The sequence below is a fragment of the Lissotriton vulgaris genome, chromosome 11 (genome assembly GCF_964263255.1).
Source record: "Lissotriton vulgaris chromosome 11, aLisVul1.2, whole genome shotgun sequence".
Lineage (NCBI taxonomy): Eukaryota > Metazoa > Chordata > Amphibia > Caudata > Salamandridae > Lissotriton > Lissotriton vulgaris.
Genome location: NC_141699.1, coordinates 895,832,974 through 895,851,693, shown reverse-complemented (window position 1 = coordinate 895,851,693; position 18,720 = coordinate 895,832,974).

Below are 18,720 nucleotides of genomic sequence, written 5' to 3'. Positions count from 1 at the left end.
TGAAAACCCACCGAGTTGTCCTCTGATGGTACTAGAGGCTCCGGTAATTGAAGAGCATGTATGTTCTTTTCCTCTATTGAATTGGATGGCTGAGTTGTTTTCGGATGATAACAGTGACTTCCTTTTAGAAGCGGTTGCTGCTTATTTCGCCTACTCAGTTTTAGGCTGACTCTTATGGAAGCCATTGACGTCATAATTTTTTTTTTCTCTCACTATTTTTCTGACCTTTTATGGACTTTTTTTATATAAACAGACCTATTGGCTTTACTAACAGTGGACATTACAATTTCATGCTGGTGAGATTTTAGTTTTTTATGTGGACAAAATTTTTTTTCCTCACCTACTCGATTTCGGACTAAGCATTTTATTGAACTCTGATTTCAACAATTGAGTCGCTTATCTTATCTTATCTGATACGTGCTCGGAGCAAGGCAGAGTAATATATGGATAAATGTGCCCTGATTACTGTGTTAAGTTAGCATGAGCTTTTTATTCGTTTAAACGCCATTTTTCCTTTCTGCTGCTTTTTTGCGCATGACACACATCTGCTGCTTTACTTTTCTGCCTAGTGAAATGTTTTCGGTTCATACGAGAATAATATGCTGTTACACTGATATCAGCCTTGCTTGCCGAGCTGTATCTGTACAGCGAGTACTGAAACATTCAAAGATATCTCAATACAGTAGTTGTTATGAGCACTGATCTTCGAACGTCCCTAGAGATAACATACATGCAACTGCAGCCAAGTTCTCGCTTTTTGCCCGTTTTATATTTCCTTGCACACGAGCATAACACAAACTTGATGGTGCTTCGCATGCAGAGAGCTGGTTGCTAATAATGTGATCTCTAACCACTAGGATTTTGAGTTATGGTTGCTCTACTTAAATTCAAAAGAGACCTTCTTATATATAATATAATATACTTGCTCGGGAGGGTGTGAAATAAGTTTTGTTAAACCCTAATCATTTTGCATCATACTATGCTTGCACCGTTTGTGTTCTATGGACTACTAAATATGCAGATTACTTTGTTTCTTATAATATGTTTGCTTGTATTAGATAAGATACTGCACTTGAAAGCACTGCATTAGTGAATAAACATTTCAAATATGCACGTTCCCTCTTTTAATCCATATTCTGGACTGAAATTATTGTGTACTGAAAGAGTGTTCATGTGTTCCACGTAACCTCAGGTGTACTAAGTTCATGCTTTGGTTTGTCGACCTAGGGTACTCAAAGTACAACCCGCGGGACGGTGATGGCCCGGCAAGCCTTCCTTGACGGCCCGCAGACCTTGCAGACAATAGTACCTCTGCTTAAAAAATTATTTATTAGTGTTACCAAACACCGCCGCAGCTGCGCTTCACTCAGACTAATGATCACTGCTCCCCCGCCCCCACAGAGCAAAGGCTTTGTTGTATTTCACTTCTTACCACCCTTGCATCTCCACTCTGACAATCACTTCTCCCCCGGCCACCACAGAGCAGAGTGGAGATGCAGAGACACTAAGAAGTGAAATACAACAAACCCTCTGCTTTGTGGAGCCGAGAGAGCGATAATTGTGAAAGTGGAGATTCACTGGCGCTTCAACAAAGCATCACAATTATATACATGGTCTTTTAAACACCTGCCAAGTACTTTGATGAGACTGTCTGTGTGTGCCCGCAGAGCAAACTGTCTCAGCCCGGACTGAAGGCAGACACAGACAGACAGACACACACACACAGTGAGATAACAGAGGGGGACGGAGACGGAAGGCAGAAGGGAGATAGAGATGGAGACAGACGGCAGGAGGGAGAGAGATCTATGTATGCTCGGTCTGGTACCTCAATGTATGAAGGCATCTACTACACAGACCTGTGTACAACCTCATGTTCACAAGTTTTCGTTTGACTTTACTCAGCCCCCTCCCCCTCTCACCCCACCCCCACCAGTGCGGCCCTCGGCCACAAAGCACACTGTAAATGTAGCCCCCGAGAGAAAGTTTATGAGTACCCTAAGCATTGGCAGTTTATAATTACCAATAAGTCACTGATTGCTAGTCTGGTGGAGGATTTTTGGGTACTAAGGTGAGTTTTGGGACATCTTAATTCACTGAGGTTCCATGCCTCTATGCACAGTTCTGTCTAAGCACGGAATCCCTGCGATAGTCTGTTAGACCTCTTACTTGCCAAAAAGAATTACCATGTATCTTTTGACAACGACGAGGCCTAAGAAACATGCTGCCTAAGATTCTCAAGCAGTGCATACCATCTAGCCTAACTAACTTTAACAAATGATTTTTAACACATCAACTAAGCAAATTATTCACCCAGATTCATTTAAAATCAAACTTCACTCACAGTTTCATCTAACACACATGACCAGGATGTTACATGCAATCTACCATGTCTCTCTCTGTCTACACTATATGTGTCTGTACTCATACATTCTCACTACCTTTACTAGCCAAAAATACACCATATATATGTATGCATGTAATTCTTTTCTCATTTCAACACCACACCCTGCATCTTTTGGCAAGTAAGAGACCTAACAGACATGCTGCCTAACATTCTGTACCAGTACATTTCACGAAGACTAACTAACTTCAAAAAATAACTTTTTAACACATCAACTGACATAATCATTCATCCAGATTCATTTAAAAAATAAACTTAATTCACAATGTAATCTTAGACACATGACGACGATATCACATGTAATCTACCATTTCTCCCTCTACCTGCACTATCTGTGTCTGTACTAATACCATTTCTCGATCTCTAAATCAACTTTACAGATTATATAAAAACGCTTCCAAACCACTCAAATAATTACTGTCTGTTTTAAACACATTTTATATACCGTTTATTCAGTATACCAAAAATAGTTGCAAAACTTTAATTTACAGTTGAAAGAAAGAAACTGAAGAAGGAGAATAAGGAAAATGAACAGCAGGCGGGCAACCCCCATTGAACTCACAGGGCTTCAGCCCCCCCCTGTCGGGTGTGGCAGCCCAGGATAAGATAGATCCCGGGTACACACAGAGCCGCACCTGAACGTTTCACATGTCTTTAAAGAACCATTTGAATGTTAATTAGGCCTTGCAGTTGTTTCACCCCTTCTAAGAGCCACTGCAGCTTCACTCTGCCTACTGATGGAACGTTCAGGCCCCCCTAACAACATTTTTTGTTAACCCCCCGAAATTTCGCTCCAGTTGCGCCTCTGACTGACAGTGAATAAAAAGAACTAACAGTGAAGGATTACATAAGAAGATGAGTGAAGAGCACTGAGCATAATGAAACTTATTAAGAGAAATTTAAAAGTAGTAACTGTGAACAAATAATGTATATAAAGAGCGAGGATACAAAAAGGAAGAGTAGTAGAAAGAATGGAAAACAGTGCCAAAGTCAAAAATGAGGTCAGTCAGAGACTGTGAGGGAGATAAACAATTATAGTGACTAAAGCATAATTTTCGTTGAATCACAATGAAAAAGAATTAGAGACTCACCTTTACCAATGCTTTATTAGATGTAGAACAGTTACAGTCACAAAACAGATATTCATTTGGAGGAACTCTGAATAATGCTTCTATCACTGCAACCAAAGATTAATGGCACAGATTTCCTCTCAATACAGACTCATATTTGTCTGTACAACCAATCATATTTGTTGCCGCACAAATTAAAAATCAAATTAACATTTCAGTTGGTTGTCCCTTTCAATATTTTCAAAGTGACTTAAAGGTCACCCTTCACCCTCTGCCTTCTCTGGCTGTTACCATGGTAACACCTCATTCTGCACCTGGCTGAAGGCACAGGTCAAAAGTTCATATCTCAATGTTCCAAATCAAATCAACAAGGCTGATTTCCCTCCAAACAGACCTGCTTATCCACTGCTTTGTTAGATTTCATTATTTTTTCACAACCAATAGCATTTTTCGTTTTAAAAAAACATTAACATGCAACCTAGTCTTCAATCTTGAGTTATAAGAATCAACCAATCATTTGAAGTTTTTCAAGTACACCAAACCTCATCCACTTTTTTACCCAAAGTCTCAGCTTCTAACTGCGATTCCACTTCCAGAACCCATCGGAGTACTACTGCATCTGCCTTGAAAATGAAGGTTTGTCTTTTAGGACACAGCTATATTCACTGGAGTGAAAAATATGCAGCAAACAGACGAATTTCCAACCTTGATTTACCAAATGTGGACATTATGTGGATTGGCCAGAGAGGATTGAGATGTCACCAATTAGGTCTGGAAATGCTTCTAAAGGACACCTTTCGGCAATTGATGACACTTTTTCCTCGAACTGACTTGGTGTATTCCAATATATGCCAAAGACAGAAATGGAATTGGTCCAATCAACATTGTCCGCAGATTGAGAAAGCAAGGAAACATGTAAATAAATCAGGTTCTGCTTTCCTCAGAGACTATAGCATGGGTTCTATATACCACAACAACTTGCGTTACAACATGCAAGGCAAAAAGCACCCAATTAACACAACGGCTCTTTTTAGAGCCACCTTACATCTAAACTTGTAATTTAACTCCATCTTTTTTTATTTTTTTGTTCGCCGTGCTCGACCGGGTGCGCGCACCCCGCAACTTTTTTGCAAAAAAAAAGTTACTTTCGGGGTCCTTAATGAACCCCCTGAGAAAACCTACGAGGTCAAGGAGTCTCCACCCTGCTCCCTTTCCATGCTCTCCACTATAGTTTTTCACACTCTTGTAAATAGCAGTGCACGACCGGGTGCCCCCCCAACTTTTTTGCAAAAAAAAAAGTATTTTTCGCTTTGAGGGTCCTTACTGCACCCCCTGAGAAAACCTACGGGGCCAGACAGTCTCTACCTTGTCCCCGTTCCATGTTCTACCCCTTTGTTCTGTTTAATATATTCACTCGCACTAACAAAATGCCGGTCAACACTGCCTGATTTCCTCCGAATCGAATGTTGACAGACATCAAACAGCAAATCAGAATTCCGCTCGCGCACAGCCGCACTAGTAGGCGCACCTGTGCGCGCTTATAGATATATAATTGATTTCAACTTTAATTTTCTCAACAACTACTGAACAGATTTACACCATTCAAAGAAAAGCGTAATCTGCGAGCCGGACTCTACCTTTTTACCAAATTTCTTATAAATCCATTCAGCTGTTCGAGCTGTAGCCGTGTCTAAACGTCCTATGGAAAATAACATGGGGAAAACACGTTTTGGGACCCCCCTTTTAAGCATGGGCGAATTTTGCGATTTCGCGATCCGAGAATTTGCGGATATGCGAATTCGCGATCCGCAAAATTCGCGAATTTGTGCGAATTTGCGGATTTTTGTTTTTTGCGTGTTCGTTGGGTTTTTTGCATGTTCCCGGGGATTTTTGCGTCTTCGCGAGGCGCTTGCGTAGCGAAGTTACCCATGCAGTCGTTTATGGGAGAGGGAGAGATAGATAGATAGATAGATAGATAGATAGATAGATAGATAGATAGATAGATAGATAAAGAGAGGGAAAGAGAGAGGGAGAGAGAGAACAAGAGAAAGAAAGAGAGGCCGGATCTCTGAAGGGTCAGATTCCTGAGTTGCCCCTACAGAACATACAGCTTTTTATTTTTAGCAAAATGCATATGAAAATTGTGCTGTAAAGGTCTCTTTTAGTTTAACCCCTCCTGACAACTCAAAATGGGTGTATTTGCCATCCTCTCCCTTCTTCCTGTTTTTTATATCTGTAAGTGCTTCCTGATGAGGTTTAATTCCTTGGACAGGTGCCTCGTTGCCTACTTGTAACTATTCTCTGACCCTGCTTCAAGGGTCAGAGCAGGGTCAGAGAATAGTTGCAAGTAGGCAACGAGGCGCCAGGAAGCAATTAGCAGCAGGTGTCCAAGTTGAAGTTAATTTGTTTGTAACCCTTTTGTAAAAGGGTTACAAAGAAATTAGGTTCAACTTTTGCACCTGCTGCTGTAACCCTTGTTTGGCTGAAAATTCGTCCCCGCTGATTCGCGGTTTTTACCGCGATTTCGCGAGATTCGCAGATCGCGAAATCGCCGAAAAAATCGGCAAATTCACCCGCGAAACGGATTTTACGCCCACCCTTACCCCCTTTTATCTCAGCCCCCACTTGACGAATCCCCCCAAAACTTTTAGGGAAGGAGAGCAGTGGACCGAGCCATCTACTTTGAGAAATTCGCAAAGATTCGTTCACCGGCGCCAAAGTTAATCGAAATAGAATGTTGCCGATTTCCTATGCAAACTAGGTCCTAACTATAACTACTTACTGGCGACCGCCAGTAGGTAATATATATATATATATATATATATATATATATATATATATATATATATATATATATATATATATATATGCATATATATATATATTCACTGAAAAAACCATAGGTTTTAGCCCATATATAGTTAGGGATTAGCATTTACAAAACCTTAATTTACTCGCACAAAACCATAGAAATTCGCATATATAGTTAGATGCAATAACTATATATCGCGCACCCGCAATCCACTGCTGATCATGTCACATATTACATCATTCATGACATGGTCAGTGACATCACTGATGACATCACTGATGACATCTCAAATGACATCACTGATGACATCACTGATGACTTCTCTGATGACATCTCATTTGACATTACTGATCACATCACTGATGACATCATTCATGTGATAATACGATGAACCTCTTCAGACTCTAATATAACCTTAGATATACTCAATGTAAAGTGACACTCAAAGACTGTCACTCATCCATGGAGTTACTCACACACCTAGTCAGTCATGCAAAGAATCAATCACACCTCCATTTCCTCAACTATACAGTTATACACACCTTACTTATTCAAACATATACTAACACATATTTACTCTCTTATACAATCCCTGATACAAATTCACAATGATCCATACAGCCACTCACACATTCACTGGCTCTTATGCACAGGTATTTATATATGTCAACTCTCACATGTACTGTATTTTACATATGTACTTACTTTGACATGTAGCACTGAGATATCCATTTACTCACCAATACACTCATGCACACAGTCAACCGCCCATACAGCTGTTTCCACATGCACTTTTGAACCCATACATCTAGTGAATCAACTGCTCACACATCTATGCACAGAGTCATACACCTCCCAGCCACCCACACACACACTCAGTCTCCCATACAAATACTTGGGCAACCACTCAATAACCCATATAGTTACTCATATAGCTACTGATCAACACATGCAGCAGTTTACAGAACAACAGACATAATGATGCACAAATTAAGACAGTTTAGTCACTAACCCATGCCCTCAGTGAGACACATTTAATCACTCACTCATACAGTCAGTCATGCACCTACTAAATCCTTCATCCAGACACTTATACATCCACTCATTCTTCAATATGTAAGACATATTTTAACTTTACAGAAACATACAGTCACTGGATGTTGTCATCAGTGATGTCATCAGTGATGTCATTTGAGATGTCATCAGTGATGTCATCAGTGATGTCACTGACCATGTCATGAATGATGTAATATGTGACATGATCAGCAGTGGATTGCGGGTGCGCGATATATAGTAATTGCATCTAACTATATATGCAAATTTCTATGGTTTTGTGCGAGTAAATTAAGGTTTTGTAAATGCTAATCCCTAACTATATATGGGCTAAAACCTATGGTTTTTTCAGTGAATTTCAATGGTTTTTTAATAGCAAATATCAAAAGCTGTCAAATGTCAAGTACGTGATAGGTAAAAACATTTTCGTATTTATGCACGCTGATGTGCTTTGAACGCTGCCCCCCCCCTCTTTTCTCTTAGAAGTACTCTCTCTTTGCAGATAGTGAAGGGTAGTTAACGCAGGCCTTTGCCCCCGTTGTAATCCGTCGTGCCTGCTTGTCTCTCCATTTGATTGATTGTTATCCAAGCATGTACTATTTTAGAATTTATTCTCTTTGGTTCATTCTCTATTTACTAACAAGCACAAAGCCGCAATACTCTGTTTAGTCTTTGCAGATAGTGAAAAATCGTGTAAAAAAAAAAAAATAATCGAGCAAAATCAGTAGGCCACTAATGGGATCTCTTTTTGACCTCGCTAAAATAGAAACATTAGGAACAACCCTTCATGAGAAATACCAAACTAGTGAGATGAACTGAGCTCCACACCATGATGGCTGCAAGACAGCTCGGCTCCGCCACCCACCCCACCCAAAATAACGATAAACTCTATGCAAATATTATAAATATATACAACACACCAGCAAAGTAACAGGGTAAAACATTTTATTAAATAACTATTTACATAACTATTTTATACTTTTTGTTACCTGATCCGGCTAGCTCAATCGATCGAGCATGAAACTCATGCACTCTGATAGCAAGCGTTGCTGCTGATGCTATGCAAACAAAAACTGGTTTTCAGTTTGTACATTCTTCAAGATTTTTCATCCAAGGCTGGTTGAGTTTGTAGAACGATGGCTTCAGATTTTCAACATACGGTGTGGTGGCGCGGACTGGGAGGGTGCGCTTGACTCCTGCCCCCTCCCCAAGTCGTGTTGCCCTGGCGTGGCCTAAGATCGCCCCCGACATAGGCGGCCGGCTCCCGGGGTCCGGCGGAACTTTTTGCCTTTTGATGACTCTTCCATTCTGGACCTTATCCCACAATCCGTTTGACCTGAAGACACGCTGTAGTGGGGCGCCCCTTTACCGTTTCAGTTGCCATTCCGCCCGCTTTTGCTACACTGTGCCTCTTCCGCCATTCAGCTGTTTACCGCCCGCTCTTGCGACTACAGCGTCTCGCTCACCATGTAGTTGAGTTGCTCCCGCTCTTGCGATGCAGCTATAGGCGGCTGCCACAGGACTCTCAAAATGGCGGCCGCCTCTTCAGATTTGGGCGTGGTCCACTAAAATGGCCATGGGACACCTTGGAACTCGGACGCTTGTCTGCTAGGGCTTGGGCCCCATTCTCGAAAGCGTCCACTGAGCCTTGAAGATTCTACAAAAGTCTTGGGGGCCCCCGACTCCCGCAGGCCTCTGGTGGGGAGCGGCTGCCATGATTGCTCGTGGAATGGCCACGACTGAGATACGAGATGGTGGTGCTCTCATGCTAACGCCAGCTTCAGTCTGAAACATCCAGAAACACTGTAGACTACCAATTCGATCAGTTCCGGTAGCGCCCCAACGTGACCCGGTAGGGAAGAACTTGCCCTCCCCTCTTTGACTGATGGTTCTTGTTGCCTGTCCCTTCTGTTGTCATTTAACAGAACTTTTTAGACTGCTGAAAGGGGTTGTGTTCCGACCGCTGGTTGGTGGAGACATTTTGACTATATTCTGGACCTACGTTGTCGCGTAATGCGTTATATGACACGCCGCGTTAGCGCACCCGGAAGTACTCCAGTGCGCGAAGCGCAGCTTCCCGGAAGGGATCCGGGGCGCAGCGCGCAGCGCGTAACGTAAGCATAACAGGTCATGTGACTTGTTAATAAAACTTTTCATTGGTTCATTTTACTTTTGTTATTCTAATGATGAAAGGCTTGGTCATATGACCTAAAAATTACGCTTTTTATTGCTTTCGAACATTATTTTTTCTTAAACATATATGTTATAATGTTCCAGGCTAATGTATTTTCCCGGAAAATTTACAACTGTCCTGCAAGTAAAATATATTCCTTTTTCTAGAAAAAGGGCGTTTCTTTGTCCCATGACGGAGCCGTTGAGCAAAAGATGCTCGGCCTGCTGTCTTAGTGGCCGATACGCCTGAATATCAGATTCTTATCGATCACTTTATGTTGCAGGAGTAAAAAACACAACAGCCCTTGACCATTTATCTTTACTGCGTTCCTGCGTATTATACCTTTTATCCGTCATGTAATTGGACTGCTTTATTTCACTTGCCTTTTACTGATTCGAAAACAGTGACTAAAATAAAAAACTTTACCAATGTAAATACTACTACCATGTTTTGTTTTAAAAACCTTTATTGTGAAAATGTTAGTATACAAATACGGGCCTATAACCACGTGGGCCGGCCACGGAGCAAACTGGAATCGTATATGATGAGGAGACATTTACACTGTAGAGGAACGCAACGAGCGGGCCATTAGGTTGCAAGAACTAAGGTGTCTAACAGTTGCGGAATCGGTGGACGTACATTTTGTAATTAAAATACGACAGGGCCACTTACAATAAAATTATCTAGATATACATTTGCGGGCAAGTACCATGGGTGACGTTAATTCGAACTTTCAATAGTACAGTAATCAATAACACATCAGAACTTAATATCAATAGGGATGTCGAAATATTCAATCAATTCTCGTTCCCGCCCGCCATGTGCTTCAAAACTGCATACGTATCTCGTGATATCAAGGTTGTGCAACCAGTACACAACAAGGAGTTACGAGTCCCATTTATACCGGCGCCATTTTGGGCGAGGCCGGGCAGGTCCAGGATATAGTCAAAATGTCTCCACCAACCAGCGGTCGGACCAGAAGCCCTTTCGGCAGTCAAAAAAGGTTCAGTTAAATGACAACAGAAGAGATAGGCAACAAGAACCAACAGTCAAAAGAGAGGAGGGCAAGATCTGAAGCCATTGTTCTACAAACTCTCAACCAGCCTTGGATGGAAAAATCCTGAAGAATGTACAAACTGAAAACCAGTTTTTGTCTGTATAGCATCAGCAGCAACGCTTGAGTCAGCTTTGTGTGAAGCCGCCATTTTGATTCAATCAATAGCGTCCCCCTGCACACATTCAGGGACCTGGTTGTGTCTTCAGGTCAAACGGATTGTGGGACAAGATGCAAAAAGGAAAAGGAAAAAAGTTCCGCCGGACCCCGGGAGCCTGCCGCCTATGTCATGGGCGATCTTTGGCCACACCAGGGCAATAGTGAAGCTGCAGCAGGTGCAAATAAGCTTCAGACAGTGTTACAAGCGCTGCTCAGAACTCTCAACTATGACACCACCTCCGTGCCATCCGGATCTTGGCGCCTTGTGCTGGTTCCGACCTATTCACACATCGGTCCGCTACTGACACCACCTCATAGGCCAACGGGACACCCCACGCCGACTTTCGGCGCAGCATTGTAGGATGGCCACACCAGTGCGGCAACTTGCTAGACACCACCTCGGTGCCATCCAGATCTCGGCGCGTTGTGCTTCCTTCGGCCTACTGTAGCCGCAAGTGCGGACGCAACTCAGCTGGATAGCGAGTGAAACACCAAGGGGCGCCGCACTGCAGCCAAGGAGCCTCCATCTTGGGGGCGACGCACAGCATCACATTGCTTTCCAATGCAGTCAGATCCTCAAACAGCCCCCACTGACTGACGCGACCTCACAGGCCAACGGGTTGCCCCACGCCGACTTTCGGCGCAGCATTGTAGGATGGCCACACCAGTGCGGCAACTTGCTGGACACCACCTCGGTGCCATCCGGATCTTGGCGCGTTGTGCTGCCTTCGGCCTATTCGCACATCGGTCCGCTACTGACGCCGCCTCACGTGCCAACGGATTTTCTACGCTTTTTATAGCAGCGCGTAACGTAAGCATAACAGGTCATGTGACTTCTTTATAAAACTTTTCATTGGTTCATTTTACTTTTGGTTTCCTAATGATGGAAGGCTTGATCATATGACCTAAAAATAACACTTTTCATTGGATTAAAACATTTTTTTTCCCAAACGATGAAAGCCCCACCTTGTTTCTAGATGTTTCAGACTGAAGCTGGCGTCAGCCTGAGAGCACCACCATCTCGTGGCTCCGTCGTGGTCATTCCGCGAGCAATCATGGCAGCCGCTCCCCACCGGAAGCCTGCAGGAGTCGGGAGCCCCCAAGACTTTTGTAAAATCTTCAAGGCTCAGGGGACGTCCGAGTTCCAAGGTGTCCCAGGGCCATTTTAGTGGACCAGGCCCAAATCCGAAGAGCCGTCCGCCATTTTAAGAGTCCTGTGGCAGCCGCCTATCGCTGCACCGCAAGAGTGGGCGCAACTCAACTACATGGTGAGCGAGACGCTGTAGCCGTAAGAGCGGGCGATAAACAGCTGAATGGAGGATGAGGCACAGTGTAGCAAAAGCGGGCGGAATGGCAACTGAAACGGTAAAGGGGCGCCCCAGTACAGCAAACGAGCCTCCACCTGGGGAGGCCCGTTCACGCCGCCTCCCCCCCCCCCCCGGGGCACCCCACGCCGTTTTTCGGAGCAGCATTGTAGGATGCCAAAACCAGTGCGACAACTTACTGGACATCACCTGGGTGCCATCCACATCTCAGCGCGTTCTGCTGCCTTGGGACTATTCGCACAACAGACCGCTACTGACGAGGCCTCCCCGCGCACCCCCCGGGACGCCCCACGCCGTTTTTCGGAGCTGCATTGTAGGATACCAAAAACCAGTGCGGCACCCAGGTAACATCACCTGGGTGCCGTCCAGAACTCAGCACGTTGTGCTGCCTTGGGACTATTCGCACAAAACACAGCTACTGACCATTGTTGCTTCTTTTTTCAATTTTTTTTTAAAATGTATTTACTGTTTTTGTTGCGTTCTATATATTTATATGTTATTAAAGTGTTATAATCCTACTACTTTGTTGGAGTGCTATATATTTTTAATTTGACACATAATTGTAAAAACTTTGATGTACAAAGAGGCATCCCTGCAATCTTCTGCTTCAGGCTCGGTCCCACACACCCTCACAGTGAGAATCCCCTCCCCAAGCACAATACAGGATGGTTATCAGATAGTAGGAACGCGTGTGGTGTGACGGATCTCATCGGGTGGGGGCCTTGATCTACTGTAACTCCTTTGAAGAGGGGTGATTCTCTACAGCTGGGGCCATAAACTACATCTGCAGGGCTAGGTGATAGCCTAGGACCGGCCTGGACAATCGGACACAGAGGAAGAGGAGTGTCAGAGGGTGCGGTAGTGAATAGGGTGAAAGGGTGGTGTCGGGCGGGCACAGGGTGTGATTCTCAGGGAAGAGCAGCGCACATGGGAGGAGGTTTCTGGCCCATGCATGAGAGAGAGAGCGGGGGTGACCAGTGCGTGGGGGAGATGCTTGCGAGGGTGGGGAGCCATGCTGAGGATCGGCGGCGTGCAGAGAGTGGGTCTGGTCAAGGCATCTAAAATGGCTGCCGTGCTCAACAAAAGTGTGGCATTGCAAAAAAGACAAGATGGCGCAGACAATGTTTATCAATAAGGATTAATTTATAACAATTATTTTTAACAAAATATTTACTCGCAGTGACAAAATGGCGGTCAACAGTTCCTGATTTCCATCGAATCGAACGTTAACAGACGTCACGCAGCAAAAAAAAAAAACGCTCACGCACAGCCGCTGGAAGACATGTATCAACATATATGAGCCTCCTCAGCCACCCTCAGAAAACATAAGGGGTCAGGATACGTCTCCCGTACCCCCTTATACCTAGTAATTTAATTAAATTGAAACACAAAATGGCAAATTCACGTTTCGCTACCAGTTTGCGACCCGGTTCGCGAACCGAGAAGCGCTTCTACCGCAAAAAATCAAATTTTTATTATTTGCCCCACGGGACCCTTTAATAACCCCAACATCATTCCTAGGGGGTCAAGAGGGGTCTACCTAGCCCCCTTTCATTAAATTCCCCTTCGTTTTTCTCCTCCTCTTGTCACTCGATCCTACCGAGAGACAAGATGGCGGCCGCACCGGACTGTTTAGAATGTTGACAGACACCGGAGAGCCAATCAGCTTCGCTACGCAAAGCTCCGTTACGCGAAAAGTACGCGATCTGGAGCGCTATCTGGGACGCTGTCACAGATATATCTGTTTTTTAAACGTTAATTTCTCAAAATCCACTGGAGCACATATATTGAGACCCAGCAAAGGCACATCGGGCTAACAGTCCCTATAATTTTGCCAAGTTTCGTGCAAATCCATTCAGCCGTTAGTTTGCAACCCGGTTCGCGAACCGAGAAGCGCTTCTACCGTGAAAAATCAAATTTTTATTATTTGCCCCACGGGACCCTTTAATAACCCCAACATCATTCCTAGGGGGTCAAGAGGGATCTACCTAGCCCCCTTTCATTAAATTCCCCCTTCGTTTTTCTCCTCCTCTTGTCTCTCGATCCTACCGAGAGACAAGATGGCGGCCGCACCGGACTGTTTAGAATGTTGACAGACACCGGAGAGCCAATCAGCTTCGCTACGCAAAGCTCCGTTACGCGAAAAGTACGCGATCTGGAGCGCTATCTGGGACGCTGTCACAGATATGTCTGTTTTTTTAAACGTTAATTTCTCAAAATCCACTGGAGCACATATATTGAGACCCAGCAAAGGCACATCGGGCTAACAGTCCCTATAATTTTGCCAAGTTTCGTGCAAATCCATTCAGCCGTTCGAGCTAAAAGTGAGGCCAAAGGCCCTATGGAAAAATGAATGGGAAAAACACGTTTTGGGACCCCCCTTTTTTCTCGGCCCCCCCTTGACGGAACCCTCCCAAATTTTCAGGGGCTGCTCAGAAACAAAATGTGCCATTTTCCTGAAAATTTCAGCCGATTCCGTCCACAAACACCAAAGTTATTAAACATAGAATTTTCAAAAGTTCCATAGAGAAAAAATCCTAACTATATATACCTACTGGCACCGCCAGTAGGTAATATATATATATATATATATATATATATATATATATATATATATATATATATATATATATATATATATATAGGCAAGCGCGGGAAAGGCATTACATGGTAAAGCCAGTGTTGTTAAGGTTGTTTCCCTTTCTGCATGTTTCATATTTTGCCTTGTATATACATTTTGAATAAATAATTAAGTGTTCCAGTGCTTGACCTGCCTATGCTGGTAAAGAGCCAGTAATAAAAATTTAAACAAAGAGCTGTAATTTGCCTGAGGGCTCCAAAGAATGCGATTTGGAACAAAACTAGCCAACCATCTATCTGATTTGCATAAAATTCCTGTTGAGAAATCACAGTATTCAAATTAAGCCACCTGGTGACACATGAAGCAGATTCTCTGAAAGCAGATAGTTTGATGGCTGCAACAAATGGTCCAGAATTACAAAACTACCTACCATTTGCCAACAAACATGCTGGTTTCTAAAACAATATTTCTAGTGATGTGAGAAGTTTCAAACGTTTTCCACTGTATATTTCTCGACAGGTACGTACATTTCAAGAAGGTTGCAACATTTTTAAATAGGGGAAAATAATCCTACAAAAGTAGGTTTTGATAGAAACAACCCTCTAGACCCATGTTTGCTTTTAAATGGTTGACAGTGAATGTTGTCTCCTTCTTCAAACTTCACAGACGAAGGTACAATTTCTTACAACCCTAATTATTTTAAGCTCAAATGTACAGTTGACAAGTGGCATCATGTCTCATGTTCCGCCCACACCCAGTCTTGGCTTTCTAAACATCAGTGATTTGCATTCTAGGACGTCTTGTTTTGCATTCTTAGTCTGGCGGTAGCCAAGACCTTTTGTTTTTCAAAACATTACTTAGATAAGATAAACATACAAAGGCTTTCAGTCAGCCTTTTTCCTCCATTAGATAGTTGTTGTGCCATTCACCTTTGGCTGCAGTCCAACACAGTACACAGTAATGGATCAGCCATTGTCTCTCCTCGCTATGAGTGAAAGCATTACACATGTGGATAACAAGGAGTCTGCGGCAGTGCCAGATACCCATGAGACAATATATCCATTTAGTAAAAATTAATGTTTTTACCTTTCACAATACTTTGGAGGTCGAGCCTAGGCAGCGCACATGTGGTGTAGTCTACCACAGGTTGACTCCAGTGTCACTCTTCTTTGATGCCTCCTAATTGGTTTTTGCACCTAATACATCACTTTCATTTCTAGCTGAGGAGCACTGACTAAGTACAGATTCATTGCTGTTGATTAGTGGCTGCCCACTGTGATGCAGGTACTATTTCTGCTGCCATCCTCTCCTCTTTGCCAAGGTGTGTATTTTTTGAGTTCTGGCTATTTTCCAATCAATTTATCATTATTGTGAGGTCACGCTCGCTGGCTTTAATACTGCTTTTTATAAATTCTGAACAGCTGCGGTTGCATTGTTTATAAGGCTGTCCCCCCTCACCTAGCCTCTGACTGACAGAAGCTACTGTTTATTTCTCACAGGTTGCTTCCCACGCTGAGCAACAGGGAGCAGCTGTTTTCGACACAGAGTTAGTGGAACCTGTAGTGCTCAGCGGGTGCACAGCCTGCGGTGATGCATCATCCAGGCGGGCCACACTGAATGCAATGTCTGTTTCATACTGGACTTTGCCATCTATAAATCAAGACTCAATTTGAATTGGGGGACCTGCTGACCACAGTGTAGGTCGAAGGCAGTAGTCAGCACACACATAACTCCATGGTGCTGTGCCACTGGGTGCGCTGAAGGCCTGTGTCGCGGAGGCCAGTGATCGGCTGAGGAGGTTGGCGGTCAGAGCGGCAGACTCGTGGTAGGGTGAGGGGCGCCATCCTGGCAGACACCTTGGCCATCCTGGAAGTGAACCATGAACAGAGCCCCGGCCTATTTATTCACACTCCTACGCTGGACTGACGTACGCCAGACCAGCCCACTCCGTTTATGCTTACGGGAGGGGAAGACAAAGCTACATGACCGAAGTCTTCCTCACTGCCTGAGGTAACATGGTTGCGTCCACTGTCCACAACACTACAAAAACAAAGCAGTATAAGTCCACATGACAAGTCTGTGCTCTGCATACAGAAGTCTGTCCACACTTGGCATTGTGTACATTCTTATTCATGGGTGACTTACCTCCTTCACACATACTTGGCTCACACCTCTCCCCACATTCTGCAATTGTGTGGCTGGGGGCCATACCGTTTTTGGAAGGTCAGTTGTCTTGTTCTGCACTGCCTCAGTGGTAGCCTGGGGGGGTGTCCGGGGGGTCCTGGTGGTGGTGGTGGTGGGTGTCGTGGCCCTCTTGGGTCTCCGAGCTGCATGATCAGTAGCTCCATGACATGTATTGGTCTTCAGATGTGGTTCTGGGCTGGGTTCCCTTTCATACTGCTGGCTGTTGTCCTGCTTGACATCATTAAAAGTCAGGTGTTAAATCCCTGCTGCTAACGCGCCTTATTGCCTGTTTTTGGACCGCATCGCAGACCTGGCTGGTCGTTGAGGATGTCGCAAAGTGGTGTCTTTGTGTGTTTTTGCACGGGAACGCCTACTCTGCATACCATTAGCGTTAGTTGGCGCTCTCATCCATGGCGATGTTGCAGTGCTAAAGAGCAGATAAATCAGCAATAGGTCCTTGAGAATATGCCCCTATGTGTTTTCATAATTATATTATTAATCAGTGTGATGTACAGGGGCTTGATAATAGCTGCCTCTCACAGATGCTTAACTAAGGTGTAGTTTACCAAAGCTGAGCTCTAAAGGGGTCAGTTATAGTTCTGCGAGTGAGTAGCTCCACCATAAATTGGTGATTGCTGTCCTGCTAGACTGGCCCTTCTCATGCTCACCTAAGGCTCCAGTCTTAGCGCCTAACATTGCACATGGTAATTTCACCTCAGAAGCTCTTGATGCTGATGGTACAAGTAACTCTACGTGTCTGAGTCAATGGACACTACCAAGGGTCCTTATGGCAAACACAAGGTGCACCATGTTCACCCTGTGTTTGTTCTGTCTCATGTTTCCCGAATCAGTTCACTTCAACACTTTTACCTTTATTCTTTCTCTTTCTATCTCTACCTACCTCTACATCTGTGTTCCAAATCTCTTTCTGGGCACTCTACTTCACCTATGTATACTTCACCGGTCTCAGTTCACCTCTTTACAGTCTCCGTTCATGACCATACCTCTCACCACAACTCCCTAGTCATACCTTCATGTATTTTATTCCTTTCTAGACGCTCTCCAACCCTTAACTCTCTCCACCACTCTCCAGTACTACCTTTACATTCTTTATAGCTCTCTAACATGCTCTCTAAACTTCAACGATCTCTCTTCTACAGTTTCTAGTCTTACCTTTACATCTTTTATACCATGCTCTCTAAACCTCACCTCACTCTCTGCCACTCTCTAATCTTACCTTTGCATCTGTTGTACCTCTCTAAACCTTGACTTATTTTTTTTTTTAATGTTTTTATTAAACCAAACGTCTCATCAACAGTCATGACATCAATTAGACAGTGATTTTACATTTATACAATTTTGCACAGTTGGATACACAATTCTTACCATCATATTGGCACCATATTGTTCCCGTAACAGTTGTACTATGTCACGCAGTTGCCTCACGAACTTCATTCCCCCTCCATCTCTTCATCCAAGCTTTCTATGTCAGATTCCGGCAACAGGTCACACAGGTCTCCCCAGAAGCTAATCCAGGCCGCCCAGATTTTATTCCATTTACGCGGGCTTCCCCTGTTCGCATATACTGTGCGTTCCACAATCATTGTAAGGTCCATGTTCCTACACCACGTTGCCAATGCGGGCTGATCCACGGCCCCCCATTTCTGCGCTATGTCTCTTTTGGCAATCATGAATCCCGTGCGCGCTTATAGATATATAATTGATTTCAAATTTAATTTTCTCAGCAACTACTGAACGGATTTACACCAAAGAAAAGCGTAATCTGCGAGCCGGACTCTACCTTTTTACCAAATTTCTTATAAATCCATTCAGCCGTTCGAGCTGTAGCCGTGTCTAAACGTCCTATGGAAAATAACATTGGGAAAATACGTTTTGGGACCCCCCTTT